The 15587-nt window shown below is 46.0% G+C and overlaps 1 protein-coding gene across 1 annotated transcript in view; it reads left to right on the top strand.

Annotated features, from left to right (window-relative positions):
- The first annotated feature begins 258 nt into the window (after positions 1 to 258).
- The window catches only part of CUNH4orf19 (chromosome unknown C4orf19 homolog), an 82598-nt gene continuing 67269 nt past the window's right edge, over positions 259 to 15587 (top strand). Inside the window, exon 1 of the mRNA XM_045881341.3 lies at positions 259 to 354. The gene's annotated coding sequence lies outside the window, so the exon portion shown is untranslated. The remainder of the gene's footprint in view (positions 355 to 15587) is intronic.

Raw genomic sequence — 15587 nt, forward strand, 5'->3', positions numbered from 1 at the left:
AGGCACCGAGACGTTACCCCGCGCGGGCCGGCGGGGGGCGCGCGGGCCGGCAGCGGCTGCCCGGAGGCCGAGCGCGCCCGGGGATGCGCAGCCCGGCTCCGAGGGGCGCGCGGCCGGGCGGGGGGGCGCGCGGCTCGGGGCGCGCAGGTAAAGGGTTACGCGTGCCGGGGAGGCTCGCCCGCCTGCCGCGCCACGTGACGCGCCGGCCCAATGACGGTGCCGGGGCGGCCGCTGTGAGCGCGGCGGGCTCCGGGCGGCGCTGAGCCGCTGGCGTTCACCGGCGCGGCCGCCCGAGGCCGGCGAAGCCATGGGCGCCGCGACCCCGCCGCCGCCGCCGCCGCCGCCCGGCCCCAGGTAGGGACGGTCCCCCGCCCCGCGCGTCGGGCCCCGCCGTGGGCTTGCCTCCTGCCGAGCTCGGCTTTGGGGCAGTATTTCCCCGATTTCTCTCGCAGGTCGTTTTTATTTCTTTACTTCCTTCTGGCAGGAAAAAAAAAAAAGGGGGGGCGAGGCAATTCTCAGTTTGATTACTTCGGAAAAGTCACAGAATTCAACAAAGGCACAGAAAGGGAGGCCAAATCCAGCACCGGCGGGGGGGGGGGCGGGACTTTTACAAATTCCCCCAAACTCAAGACGGGGACAGTTTGGAAAGCTTGGCATCTCAGTGGTGTATGAAACAGTTTTGGTTTTAAATCCCTAATTAATGGGGCGCCTGGGTGGCTCAGATGGTTGAGCGTCTGCCTTCGGCTCAGGTCATGATCTCAGGGTCCTGGGATCGAGTCCCGCATCAGGCTCCCTGCTCCTTGGGAGCCTGCTTCTCCCTCTGCCTTTCTCTCTCGCTCTGTCTCTCATGAATAAAAAAAAAAAAAAAAAAAAAAAAATCCCTAATTAATGAACTTTCAGCTGCGCCTGAGAACTTGAGTTGGAAAAACTGCAAGAGATTTTGCCTTATTTCTAAGTGTCCCCCTCCCCCCATTTTTAAGCATCTGAGCGTTTCTGAATAAAACGGAAATGGAATGTTGACCGCCGCTGTTTCTTTGAAATGTCCTTGGGTCCCCAGGATTTGCTCCGGTCGCGGTGCTGGAGCCCTGGGTGGCGGTGGGAAGGGGTGGGGTGGGGCGGGGAGGGTGCAGCGCTAGGAAGCGGCACGTGTTGAAAGAGCGTGCCAGGTGCAAACTGTTAAATGGTCACAAACTGTTTGCTGCATATATAATAATTAGGCAGGCATCTCCCAGGTCGATTGCTTGGGTCTCATTTGACCTTGGCAGCCCTGATGAGGTGAGATTTTCACAAACCACCACTGAAGAATTTTTCCAATGATACAAGACAGATTTCAAAATCAGTGGGACTTTTTACCCCCTTCCAGGACTGTAATTAACCTTAAAAACAAAACAAAACAAAACCTCCCCTTAGTAACTTAGTACATTTTATTTTACATTGTGGTATATAGACTTTTGCCCAGTGAATTTAGAGGAAGTCGGTGTTCCACGAGGTGGTTCAGATCATTAAAGAATAGGGTGTTTTATTTTCTTCCCGTCCCTGTGAGAATTACTGGCGGCCCTTTTCATATGGCTTATAAGTGTCCTGGGTGGCCCTAACCACGCTGTTGTGAGGAGCAAGGCTGTAGAAAAGATGAGACGTTTTGAGAGTTGAATCAGAAAGAAATAGAAGGGGCACCTGGGTGGCTCAGTTGGTTAAGCGACTGCCTTCGGCTCAGGTCATGATCCTGGAGTCCCAGGATCGAGTCCCGCATCCGGCTCCTTGCTCAGCATGGAGTCTGCTTCTCCCTCTGACCCTCCCCCCTCTCATGCTCTCTCTCTATCTCATTCTCTCTCAAATAAATAAATAAAATCTTAAAAAAAAAAGAAAGAAAGAAATAGAAAGTGGTCGCTGCTTTTAAACACAATATTCTGTTTATTCCCACAAAAATATTCCACTTATTTCCACATCTAATTCTCCAGTTAATATTTTAAGGAGACAGATGTTAGAAGTTCTGATGCTAAACACCAGTATCTTTAGAATACCTCAGCAGTCGTGAGGCAGGTCTTTGAGACAGTACTTTGAAGCTCTTAAGGCTAAGTAGGACTCTGGGGTTCTTTGTACTTCCCTAACGTGTGAAGAATTAGTTATAGGAAGCTGCCTTGATCCCAGACCAGGAATGGAGGAGACATGAATACAGGAAGGTGGGGTTGGGTTTATTTCTCTTCTTTGTTCACTCACTGTTCATCCTGGTCCTGCTCTTTCTGTTCAGCAAGTATGTGATAAGTGCTTCCCCAGAAACATGACCCGTCTTTGCTATGTTCTAAGAGCTTTTGCAAATCTGGATTCAAAACCAGACAGAAACTTGCATGTCACCTAAATATGTTCAATAGCCTAAAAATGGAATGATTCCCCTGACCTCCCACCTCATGTCTCTCTGAGCCTGGAAACAACCTAGCCAAGTTCTGGCCAGAATTGAGTCTCAGCCCAAGGGCCGAGTGGGTACTTGTCTGCCTTCCTCCTGCAACTGCCCTGCCTTGGAGGCCTCAAGAGCCCATTTACTGAGCTTCTTGGAAGGGACTCCAGTTTCCAAATAATTGAATACCAGTCTCCCAGTAGCTGGGTTTCCTCCACCTGAGCTTGCAAATTCCCTTAGTTTCACAATGTTCCCAGTAACCCTGAATCTTGGGCCCTTTTGAGGTCTTGGTTAAATAGTACCTAGCTTCTGCTTTTTTTTTTTTTTTTTTTGTCATTAGATTGATTATCTGGTTGGAGGTAGACTTTCTAGATATCTAGAAAAGAAGAGTCAGTAGCCTCATCCTAGGGGAGGAGCCTTCACCCATCTGCAGGTCAGATGGGTCACCTATTTGTAGCCTTTCTTAGTGTGGTTACCACCTGAATGCCGTTTTAAGAGAATAACATGAAAGTGAAATCTGTTATCTACTCACACCCTTTTCACCTGAGAATATTCTGGTCCCATAGAGTTTGGAATCTTCAGAACGACCATATATCATCAAAATGACCCTATCCTGGGGTCCCTCAGGGTGACTCAGTCAGTTAAGTGTATGCCTTCAGCTCAGGTCATGATCTCGGGTTCCTGGGATCGAGCCCCACATTGGGATCCCTGTTCAGCAGGGAGTCTCCTTCTCCCGCTGCCCCTCTACCCTGCTCATGTGCATTCTCTCTCTCTCTCTCAAATAAAATCCTTTTAAAAAATGACCCTATCCTAAGACTTAACATAGCCATCAGATATGTCCTGAAGCAGATACTTAAAATAAGTCAAAATACTAGTTCAGTGTCATCAAGCATCTTGGAAAAGATGCTCCTGAGCTGCAGCGAATATTAAAAAGGAGTATGTCTCAAATTTTACCCTGAGCAGTGAATTCCATTCTATTCAGTGGACAAGTGGCTCTCTAAAATGAAGTGAAACCCCTCCCTGACCTTGGAGACAGCAGGTTTGTAAGTCTAGAGATAATCAGATGCACACTCAGCCAGGTGCCAGAGACACTGTCCTTGCCTTCAGGGAACTTAACAGTCTTCAGACAAGCCAGTGGAGGGTTTTAAGCAGAGCAGCTCTGTTTCTTAGAAAGTTCTCTCCAGCTGCAACGAGAAGACTGAAATGGGAAAGATCCCAGCCAGGCAGCTGCTGTAAAAATCCACACGAGAGGAGAGTGAGAAGTGAATTGATTCTAAAGATACGTAGTGGGACAAAGGTATTGGGGACCTCAAGCCAAGAAAATATTGGGTGACTCAGGTCTCTGCAGTTGATTTCCATGTCATTTCAAAATACATCTGTTGCAAGCAGGTAGCTGTGAGCCACGTGCTTCCCCTTCTACGCCCTTTGTTTCTCTCACGGAGAAAGGTGTTGATAAAGAAGGAGCCAAGTATAGTTCGCACTTTCAGCAACGCAGTGCATCTTCGCGCAGACTTAAATATGTACATCGGAAGGCTAAGTTAGGATAAACGGTTGCCCTCGTTTTGTATACACATCCTCTGATTTAGCTTAACTCCTTCTGGGAATAACACCCTTGATTGTGTAGCAGGCGCAGTAGTGGACGTGTGTCTCGGTGCAGAAATGCCATGTCGGAGCGCCCCCCAGCAGGACGCAGGAGGCGCCGAGGGCCTGCGACAGAGAGACAGTCACCTCTGTCACTGCCGCATGCAGAGCTCTGTCATACAACATGTATTTGGATTCCTTTGTGATTCATTTGTTTCTGAGTCCCAGAGTCCATCTCTACACCCTAGAGTTTGGACATTTCTTTTGATTTTGGTGTTGTCTTTTTCCTTCCATTGGGTAATTGAGTGCATACCTTGGGTCATTTCTGTGTGATAAAGATTGGGTCTGCATGTCACGGCTGTGAAGCATTATCCCTCTTCTTTGGTGGTCAGACGACCAGCAGTCTCAGTTCTCCAGACTATGGCAGCCTAGAAATGAATAGAAGTCTGCCTGCACCCGTAGAGAGTTGTGAAGAGCCACATACTTAGACCGTCACCAGAAGGTACATACATGTAATTATTTCTCTTTGGACTCCTAATGAGCTTGGCTATGTGGGTTCGTGGTCCATGAGAAGGAGGCTCACCTCCCAGATTCTGCATAAAGTTATTAGGGTAAGTGTGGGATGTAGTCACAACTGGTTTTGCTAAACAGCAAAACCAATAGAGCGAAGCTGCCTGCGATGACATTCTGAGTCGACAAGACAGGAAAAATTCGGTTCAGAACTGTTAACAAGGAAATAAGTGTCGCATTCTGGGAAAGTGCACCCTCAATCCTTCTTAGACCCAGAAAAGAACTTTAAAAATCACTGGTTCTGAGCAGCTTAATTTAGAGGAAACTGAGGCTCGGGGAGGCTAAATGAGGTGTCTAAGGTCATACAGTCGCCTAACACAAAAGCTACTGGGGCCATAGTCTGAGAATCCCAATTCCCAGCGCAGTCACCTTCCTACTATGCCTGGCCGAAAAGGACAGATTTTAGTGGTATGGGAAGCTGATCTTTCGTTAAGTACCTTTTCCCCAAAATGTTATAACAGCCACTATTTGTGGAGAAATTACTTACATCGAGTATCAATTATCTATTGCTGTGTAACAAACCAGTCCAAAACGTAGTGGCTGAAAATAACCACTATTGATTTAGTTTATGACCCTGTGGGTGAGCAGTTGGGGCCTGGCGACTGCGCCGGTCTTGTCAGACTCCCTCATGCATCTGTGGTCACAAGGCAGCCCTGCCCCCCGAGTGTCGGCTGACCGTCAGCTAAGTCCCAGGCCGCCTGGGCTTGTTCACGTGTTGGCCCATGGCTGTAGGAGGGAGCGTGGAAGCAGCACTCCATGAGGCCTAGGCTGAAAGGGACACGAGTTGCTTCTCCTCCAGCCTCCTCTAAAAGCCAGTGAAGAGGCCAGCCCAGATTCAGAGGGTGGAGAAGTAGACTCCACCGTTGGATGGGAGGAACTGGCAAACCCCCCTTAGGGAACAGGAGGGATTCAGGGAGGGGTGGGGAATCGCGGTCATTTTTGCAACCTACCACATTGGCTAAGCACTTTGCATAACTCAGCTAACTGAATTTTCCCAACAACGCTTGAGGTGCAGGCAGAAATCCTATTTTACAGGCGAAGAAACTGCAACCCAGACATGTCAGTCTGAGTTAGGCAGGAAATGCAGCTGGCCTCTCTGCCCCTGCATGACGCTACAGGGACCGGGAAGGGTGGGAAGCATGCTATTATCATACAACTCAGGGTTTTGTACGAACAAAACTTAAGAGTACTTTTGCTTGATTTATGTGCTAAAAGAAATAAAATCAGAGACGATTGTGCCCTCAAAGAAGGTATGGTATGTGCGCATGTGCGCACAAGGTAATTAAACAATAAGATTCAGAGTAAAGAGAAATAAGGCAACTGGATCATCAAGAGTAATAGGGGACAAGGGGCGCCTGGGTGGCTCAGTTGGTTAAGCGACTGCCTTCGGCTCAGGTCATGATCCTGGAGTCCCGGGATCGAGTCCCACATCGGGCTCCCTGCTCAGCGGGGGGGTCTGCTTCTCCCTCTGACCCTCCTCCCTCTCATGCTCTCTGTCTCTCATTCTCTCTGTCTCAAATAAATAAATAAAATCTTAAAAAATAAATAAATAAAATATTTTAAAAAAAAAGAGTAATAGGGGACAAGATAATGAGCTTAGGGGAGCCAAGGGAAAGACTAATTTGAAAAGAATCCTATCTTTTTATTAATATCTCAAAGGATCCTCCTATATAAAATAGGTATTAGTCCGACTACACAGGTGAAGTTATTCACCCAAGGTCACACAGAGCTGATGAGATGGCATTCAGACCCAGGTCCGCATGTCTCCAAAAAGAGTCCTCCACCATTTTGTCCCCAGAAAGCCAAGAGCTTTGCTACTCGAAGTGGTGTCCGTGGACCAGCAGCCTGGCGGTCACCTGGGAGCTGGTTAGAAATGCAGTCTTGATGCTACCTCAGGTCTGTTGAATCAGAATCTGCACTTTAACAAGATCCCCGTACAGTTCGTAAGTACAGTGAAGTCTGGGAAGCAAAGCACATCCCCCAAGACTGGATGCCAACCTGGATTCTGATGAAAGGGAAAAAATAAAGGAAGTGAAGACATGGTTCTGAACTGCCAAGTTCTGAACTGCATTTCCCACACTTTAAGGCTGGGATGTTACCTCTGCCTTCTTTACCCCTGAAAAAGAAGATCCTTTTTGGTGGTTTGGGAGTTTTGGTTTTCTGTATGTCAGCTTTCAGGCAGCTTCTCCCACTCCCTTGAGTTGTAGCAGTTTTTCAACTTTGGCTAAGAAGCAGTTCAAACAAAGTTCCAAATCTGTATCCCTTGTCATTCCCTGTATATGGTGAAAGAATTTTTTTTTTTTTGGCAGGCAATGAGTTATAATGAAACAGTTCTTCATATAGTTCTTCAGTTTATTAGATCTTCCCTGTGACATCTGTAGAGAGAGGATTATTATGCCCCTTTCGTAAGTTAAGGACAGTGAGAGGTCGGGATGATCACTCAGCCAAGACTTGAACTCAGGTCTGCTGACGCCAAGCCGAGTCTTCTGACTAACCCACAAAGCACTCTGCAGGTTTTCTATTTGGTCTTTGGAGGAAATTATCAAACTGATTGATTTTTGCTTTGGGGTTTTCTTTCTTTTCTCTTTTTCTTTTTCTTTTTCTTTTTCTTTTTTCTTTTCTTTTCTCTTTTCTTTTCTTTTCTTTTCTTCCTTCCTTCCTTCCTTCCTTCCTTCCTTCCTTCCTTCCTTCCTTCCTTCCTTTCTTTTCTTCTTTCATAGACACTGTGCCAAACTCAGATGCTTGAAAGTTTAAATTGGGGATTTTTAAGTAATTACTTCATGGAAACTTAAAAATGCCTCATAAAAACATTTCCTTCTTTATCTGTTTTCCCTATCGAGTTGAATCCCTCCTTTGGTTCCAGTGGCAACAAATCCCACTTTATATTTCAAATGACGTAATTTTGCGACCTTTTCCTTTGATCCTTTGAGTGATAAAAAGATCTTTCTTTTTTCCAAGTAAATTTTGAAGCCTCTTTTCTTATTTTATATATTCCGCATATATTTCTTATTTTATATATTCCACAGCCTTTACTCTGAAAATGTCTGTAGGCTACAGAATCATGACCTGGAAAGGGCCTTCACTAATCCAAACACCTGGTTTTAGGGATAAGAAAACTGAGGCCTGGGGAGAGAAAGCAACTCTTTCTAGGATACCCGGCAAGTCAGAGGCAAAACAAGGTCGGGAACCCTCGGCCCCACCCCGTCCCCCACCTGCCAAGCCCTGTACTCTGACTAAAAGACTTCAAAGCAATTCCTTTCCCTGTTGTGTTTCCCAGCCTCTAGGGGGCACCCTGGGGGAAGTTGGGAGAGCTCACGTTTTCAAGTCAAGAAGACCTGGGTTTGAATCCTGGTTTGCTGGCTGTCTAGCGTGTCCCAGGATGCGTTTATTGCTGCAGTCATTTCTACAAAAAATCATAAAACAGAGTTAATTGGCCAGACAGTCAAGACTTAGTTTACAAAGTACAATTTATCTGCATTCTCTTTTGAGCTTGACGGGACAGGTTTTATGATCCTTACTGGGATTTGGTTTTGGTGAAGGAGGCCAAATGTCCTAGAAGTGGACATCGTAACAGTTTCAGCATGACGCTGCAACCCAGGCAGAGGTCCAGCCTCAGAAGATGGCTGACAGAGGCCTGATCCTCCCGCCTCAAGTTAGTTCCACCTCCATTACCAATGTGAGGCTCTCACTTGTCAAAGCTAAAAGGCCAGTGTTTCCTGGTGCTAAAGTACAAGGTTGAGGTGTGGTTCTGGGGAGGTGAGCCTGAAAACAAAGGAAGGGGTTAGAGAAGTCACAGCCCACTGGTGTGGAGAGAGCTCGAGGGCTGTCTTTTAATACCCTGCCTAGATTAAAAGATTTAATGGAGTAAAAGTGTGACTTTCAAAAAAAAAAAAAAGCTGAAGTGTCTTTAGAGAAAGTAAAATCACTGAAATTGCACCCTTGACAGGCAGTTACCCTGTAAGAGTTAATTAGACGAGGGCGCCTGGGTGGCTCAGTTGGTTAAGCGACTGCCTTCAGCTCAGGTCATGATCCTGGAGTCCCTGGATCGAGTCCCGCATCAGGCTCCCTGCTTGGCAGGGAGTCTGCTTTGCCCTCTGACCCTATCCCCTCTCATGTGTTCTCTCTCATTCTCTCTCTCTCAAATAAATAAAATCTTTAAAAAAAAAAAAAAAGAGTTAATTAGACGAACAAAAAGCAGAACAAGCAAACAAACAAAACTCAAGAATTTGCCCCCCTAGCACCGGGCAGGCCCTCGATGGCAGGTGTGACTGGGTGAGGCACGCGCACGCGCCCGCCTGTAAGTCAGAAGTCATCGGAATCATCCCCTCAAACACACATGACGGCATCTTGTGCATATTTGATCCGCACTTCATAGATGTGTGGTAACTCTGAGTCTCAGCCTGTGGCCTCCAGTTTCCTCAGATGTAAAATGTGAGGTTTGGACCAGAGCAGCACCGTAGGGTGTGGAACGGAAGGAAAGGATGGGGCTGGGGGAGGCGATCAGGTGACCCACGTCTCCCCACAGCTCACTCCGTCTTTACCATTGATAAAAGCCACACGGAGTGACAGCGGACTTCAAACTTTAGGCACATGGGATTTGCCCTGAATCTCTAACCATATATAGAACTTTCCTTATTATAAAGTCATCTACTTAAATGTCTATCCAGGGTCTGTTTTAAATGCCCTCTGTATCTCAAGCATAGAAAGAACCTTGTCGGCAGGGGGGTGGGGAGGGATGGAGTCATATTTCCATGTTTGTATTAGTGGGAAGTAGGGAGGGTGCCAAGGACTTCATCTGAGGAGACAAACGTGGAGTTCTTTGAGAAAGCAGAACTTAGTTACATGCTGGAATGATCATTCTATAAGTGCCGAGACTAAAGGAAACTGCAAAATTGGGAGAAAAGAGACTTGAAGATGATGACTTTTTCCTGGTCCTCATTTCCATAAAGGATTTTCAAAATAACCAAGTTGGCATTTATAGTATTTAAAAGAGATGGCCATTGCCTCACCTTATTTATTTTATATATTCCGCATCCTTTACTTTGTGAGTTTGATTGGATTATTTTAAGAACTTTATTGTAAAATTTTTTCACTATAGAGGGCCCGCTCTAGTTAGTGAACCTAGTGCCATAAAAAGCTTTTTTTTTTCCCCCTCTACTAATGCTGTGTGGACTAAGATCCAAATGTTCTTCTACTGAGCAAATGTCTGCAGAGGCCGTGCTAGCTGGTGGGGCGACAAAGGTGAACAGAACAGACCTGGACACAATCTCATAATTATCAGTGTGATAACCATACAGACCTATCGCTCTGCGTTCCTGTGTGGACGGATGGCGGGGAGAGAGGTCCTGGGCGCCGCTGGGGGTGGATGGGAGCGGGGACCTGGACTGAGAGGCAGGAAGGGCCTCCCTGAGGAAGCACATCCCAGTGACATCTCAGGAGGCCGAGGAGCCACAAGGGTTCGAGAGGGAACAGCGTGGTCACATGTCCAGAGGGAGCAGTGTTCCTAGAAATGTTGTGAGCACGAGGAGTACCAGGAGAGGTAGGCAGGAGGTGCAGGGCCTTGTAGGCCACGAGCTTTACGTAATCTGACCTCTACCAATGTGATCCTTCCTATTTATTTAGGGGTTTTTTGGTGGATGTCGAAACCTCCACTATCTAGAGTTGAGTGAGGGTAAAGGTCGTCTTCCTCACAGCCTCCCACGTGGTCCGCAAGCAAATCTCAGGCTCAATGCAGCCCCACCTTCCAACACTGATCCACAAGCAGGAATCAGAACAGTCATGCGGCCTATTGTGTAGGCTTGATGAAGTCCCTGGTTCCATTCGTTTAGTTTCCCCAGCTATATCTCGTGGGAAGTTCATTAGAGGCAAAGGTGACCTCTTCGCCAGGCAGGGTTGAGCTAACCTAAGAGTGTAATTTAAACAGCAAGACTCCTTTGAGCTGGCCACGAGTCAGGCATTTGGCAGAAACAAGTCCTGGGCCCCCCTGGGAGGGTACAGGTGGCTGGATCTACTATCCACGGTGTTGGTGCAAGAAAGGGGGCGCCTCGACTCTGTTTCCAACCAGTCCGTACATCTCCTATGAAAGTGATTTCCCCGAGGAAAAACAGCTTCTAACATCCATCTGCTAGTTAACAAAGTCCTTTGTGTTGATTGGAGATATAGAAGCTAACCTACCTGCAGAAACCGCCTCAAGCCTGCAGCCCTTGTGACAGCATTCTTACGGAGGACCTGGGACGTGTGTATTCCTGACCGGGGCAACTAACTTAACGTACAGCCTAGGGTGCAGACTAAAACCCCACTCATGCATTCCGGAGTCTATGGCAGTGGATCGTAAAGCAAATTATAGACCGGACAAGCATTGTAAGTCAGTGGCCTTAAGAACAGTGAGAAGCTATCGAAGGTTTTCAACGTGTAAGTCCTAAGATTTGCTTCTCTGGCTGCAGAGCCGGAGAGAGAGAAGACCTGTGAAGGGGCTGTGGTTGTAGGACCTGTGGTTGGACCTCCACTGGAATGAAGCAGAGGTACTTGGAGGGAGAGAAAGACACAGCTGGCTTCCTAAGATACTGGGTGACAGCACCCAGACCTGGTGATGGACGGGAATGGGAAGAGAGGCAGGCAATGTCGAGACTGAATTTTAGGACATGGGTATGCAAGGAATTTTTATAATCAATAGGCATTGTTTAAATGAAGTACCACTCACAGACACAACGCAACACCCTGCACTAATGAAAATAATGAGATGTACGTGACGACATGGTAGAAGGACGCCCAGGATATAATTCTAAATTCATAAATATTTGTTGAAGAAACATATACTTGGTGTTCCATGTTAATACAGATAGTAATGATTATAATTAGCACTTAGCAATAGTAATGATTGTAAGTAGCACTTAAAGTATCTGGAAGAAAAAATTACAAACAGTTACCAGTATTTATTGATCTGTGAAGCAAAGGTTGCTAGGGACATTTGCAATCTACATTTGACACTTCTGTACCCTGGGGTTTTGCAACAGAGAAATCAGGCTTTGTAGAAAATGAAAAAACTACCCTGCTTCTATTATGAAAACTCTTGATCATTCTATCCCAGAATGATTACTCCCTCTTCTGAACACAGGCCACATTCATTCCAGAGTGTTAGATCCAAAAAGGGCCTTAGCTGTCATTTGATTCACTATCTCCATTTCACCTCCGAGGCTGCTGAGGCCCAGAGAGGTTAATGGCTTGGCCAAAATCACATGACCCTAAATTAATAACAGAGTCAAGACCGGGATCCAGGAATATGCTAACTCTTAGCCTAAAATTCTTTCTACTACAACAAGCTAAGTCTTCTCTAGCACACGCTGTATCTATGAATAACTTGGCTTTTATCGGACTGTCGAGTAAATAAATCTTTGTCCGCCACCAGATGATGTGCTCAGACTGTGTCCCGCACTGTGTGCCCTCAGCACTCTGTAAAACACTCACTAAAGCAATGGATAGACTTTAGACTTCAGACTAAAATTCAAGGAGGAGAAAGACACCCTCAGTCCCCCTACCTCCACTCCCCCACTCTCTCTCATACCACACAGAGTAAGGATAAGTTAGGGGCACTCAGCCACATTGCCTCCTTGGTTATGCTGGGAACAAAGACTTTGGATTTGGGGAGGGTCGGCGAGTACCCTTCTCCCCTGCAACAATACCCCCATATTCTGGACCTTCCAAAGGCAAAGACATCCCTAGTCAGAGATTCCTTTAATTAGTTGATCATGTCAGTGACTTCCCATAGCGGTCTTCTGAGCTCTTCCTCCCCTGAAGAGTGGGTTTCAGGGACTCTGACCTTACGGACACACAGCTGGCCGTGGCCTGACTGTGGGTTCAGATCGTCCACTATGCGTGGTGGTGGCCCAGTGAACTAGATGATTCTGGATCAGGATTCACTGACCGAAGGGTGGAGAGAAAACAACTTTGTCCTTAGACCAGGAGTTAGCTGGGGACAATTGGGGAGCCACATGCCAGCAGCCCGTGGAGGGCTGTGTTTGGCTTTCCCACCTTTGGTGCCTGATTCTTTTCTCCTTCTCCCCTGAAGCTAATCAGAGTACTTTTGTCTATAATGAACTATATTTGGCATCTGGTGTTCATCACCTAAATGGGCCGCTGTCTTTCGGAAACTATTCTCCCATTAAAAAAAATTTGGTGAGCTTGTTTCCAGTGTTTTATTAATTTATTTCAACTCGCCATTTTCCATATCTTAAACATTTCCATTTTTTTAATTACCATCTGTTTGATTTTTTTTTTAGACTGTATGCACTCACCCCCCCACACACACACGTTTATATAAAACTTAGTTGTTGTTGTTTTTTAAGATTTTATTTATTTATTTGAGAGAGAGACTGAGATAGAGCATGAGAGGGGGGAGGGTCAGAGGGAGAAGCAGACCCCCCGCTGAGCAGGGAGCCCGATGCGGGACTCGATCCAGGAACTCCAGGATCATGACCTGAGCCGAAGGCAGTCGTTTAACCAACTGAGCCACCCAGGCGCCCTATAAAACTTAGTTTTAAGTTCTTCCAAATCAGTTGTTTTTCCTCCTCTTATGAATCTAGAAAAGGATGCTGTATCTTTAAATTTGGAGATATTTTATAATTGTCTTTGAAGTTTCAATTTTCATTTGTTTGCTTTGGGTGGGACATGGAAAAATATTTGCCTACTGTATGATCCTAACCTTCATGCATGTGTTCACAAATTTCCTTCTCTGAGAAAGGTGGCAGAGAGTTCATTGGTGATGCTTTCTCTTTTTTTTTTTTTTTTTTTTTTTGAGAGAGAGAGAATGAGAGACAGAGAGCATGAGAGGGAGGAGGGTCAGAGGGAGAAGCAGACTCCATGCTGAGCAAGGAGCCGGATGCGGGACTCGATCCTGGGACTCCAGGATCATGACCTGAGCCGAAGGCAGTCGCTTAACCAACTGAGCCACCCAGGCACCCCGCTTTCTCTTTTTAAATGTTTGCAAGTCCATGAATTTCTATACTAAAAATTGGTAATTTCATTAAGTATCAAGGCTGGATCTAAGAAGATGTTTCTGAGACACTTCGAAAGTGTGAAACTTCAGAAATAAAACATTGGGTTTTCTAGTTATATATTATCCCAAAAGCTACCTTAGTTATATGATCAGTATTTTCACTATAACTATTAACAAAGTACTGATGATGAACTCTAATATTTAGTCTGAATAACATTTTTGGACATTTTTAATTTGTTTATTTTAAAATGTTTTTTTAAATGTTTAGGTAATATCTTTAAATTATTTTGAGTGACTTGGAGGCAGCTATGTTTGTTTTCTTAAGGGAATTAAAATTCCAATAGTGCAAAAATTCTTAATGGCTCATCAAATATGTATCAAGCATTTCCCAGATACCAGACCTACAGAGAAAGTGTAAGTCAGCCTGCCGGGGAATCCCACCATTGTGCATTTTTCACAAATGTTACCTTTAACAGGCAAACAAATTTCTTGAATCCCATGCTCCCACACCATACACTTGGAATATAAATCCATTCATAATTTTTTTTTTAAAGTAGGCTCCATGCCTAGCACAGAGCCCAGTGCAGTGTTTGAACTGTCGACCCTGAGATCAAGACCTGAGCTGAGATCCAGGATTGGATGCTTAACTGGCTAAGCCACCCAGGCGCCCTTCATTTGTCATATTTATTGAGCACTAACTGCATGGCAGGCATTGAGCTATGTGCTGACCAGGATACAGAAGTGAACAAATAAGAGTCCCTATCCTCATGTGGCTTATAATATCTACTGGGAAAGAGGAACATGAAACAGTCACACAAATAAAACTAGAATTTCAGCCTATGGTGCAACAAAGGAAGGATAAAAGGGGTATATAAGAGCCTTTGTGGAATCTGATTTAGACAGGAGGGGAGAGAGGTCAGGGAAGGCTTTTCAGAGAAAGTGACACGCTGAAACAGGAAGAAAGAGGACAGGTTAGCCAGGGAGGGAGGTGGAGAAGAAATTGGTTACCTTTTTTTTTTTTTTTTTTTTTTTAAGAGGGGAGCATGATTCTGGAAGCCAAGAAACCCAGTTTCTAGTTTAAGAGATGCTAGCAACTACTCTTGAGCACATCTTAACCTCTGGTCTCATTTTCCTGAACCCAGAGACCAACGTTGAACAGAAACCTCTGGATTTCTTCTCTGATCTATGAGTAATATGAACTGCTCCCTTACCTGGAAGCTCTGATGGCTCCAGTTGGGCCATTTCTGGAGCTGTCACCATCCCAGCCCAGAATTTGTTCCCAGAAACAGTGTGCTGCGTGCACTGCTGCCAGGCTGGCCCTGGGGCCAGATTCGGGCAGCTCCACCGACAGCCCCACCCAGCTGCCCAGCTTCCTGCCCCGCCCCCGCCACACTGTATCTACCTTGCTATCAATTCTTTCCTCATTCCCTCCATTCTCAGAGGATAAGGTGTTCCTTTTCCTGTTCAAGGTCAACCTTTTCACTTGGACTTCTTTGCTTTTAGCCTTGATCCCCTGGGACATTGCTTCATCAAGTACTAATGCTCTCTCTGTCCCAAATCTTCAAGCTCTTAGAACCCCCATCTTCCCCCTGAAAAAGGAGTCGACACTCTCCTCAGTGAACACACTCAACCCCCCCCCCCTTTTCTTTAAATTAAAATAAAACACAGAACAGACATCTCTTCCTTTGAGCCTCATTCCTCTCCTTTTTGGCTATCCCGCCCCCCCCCCCAGCTTCCCTTATTAAACTATTAAGTGGAATTTTAAAGAATTCTTGACTCATTTCTGCCTTTAAATGCAGTTCCCAGTTTCTCACTTCTTAGTTCACTCTTTATTTATGGTTATTTGTTTGTCTACCCACACTGTGATGTGAAAATTTCACTGACAAAATTTGAATCTTAAATTTAAATTTATGACCATTAAGACTAACGGTCGTGGGGTGCCTGGGTGGCTCAGTCCATTAAGCGTCTGCCTTCGGTTCAGGTCATAATCTTGGAATCCCGGAATCGAGTCCCACATCAGGCTCCACACTCAGCAGGGAGTCTGCTTCTCCT

Source organism: Mirounga angustirostris, unplaced genomic scaffold (assembly GCF_029215605.1).
Source record: "Mirounga angustirostris isolate CCGP_5_RB_7025 unplaced genomic scaffold, mMirAng1.0.hap1 SCAF_2, whole genome shotgun sequence".
Classification (NCBI taxonomy): domain Eukaryota; kingdom Metazoa; phylum Chordata; class Mammalia; order Carnivora; family Phocidae; genus Mirounga; species Mirounga angustirostris.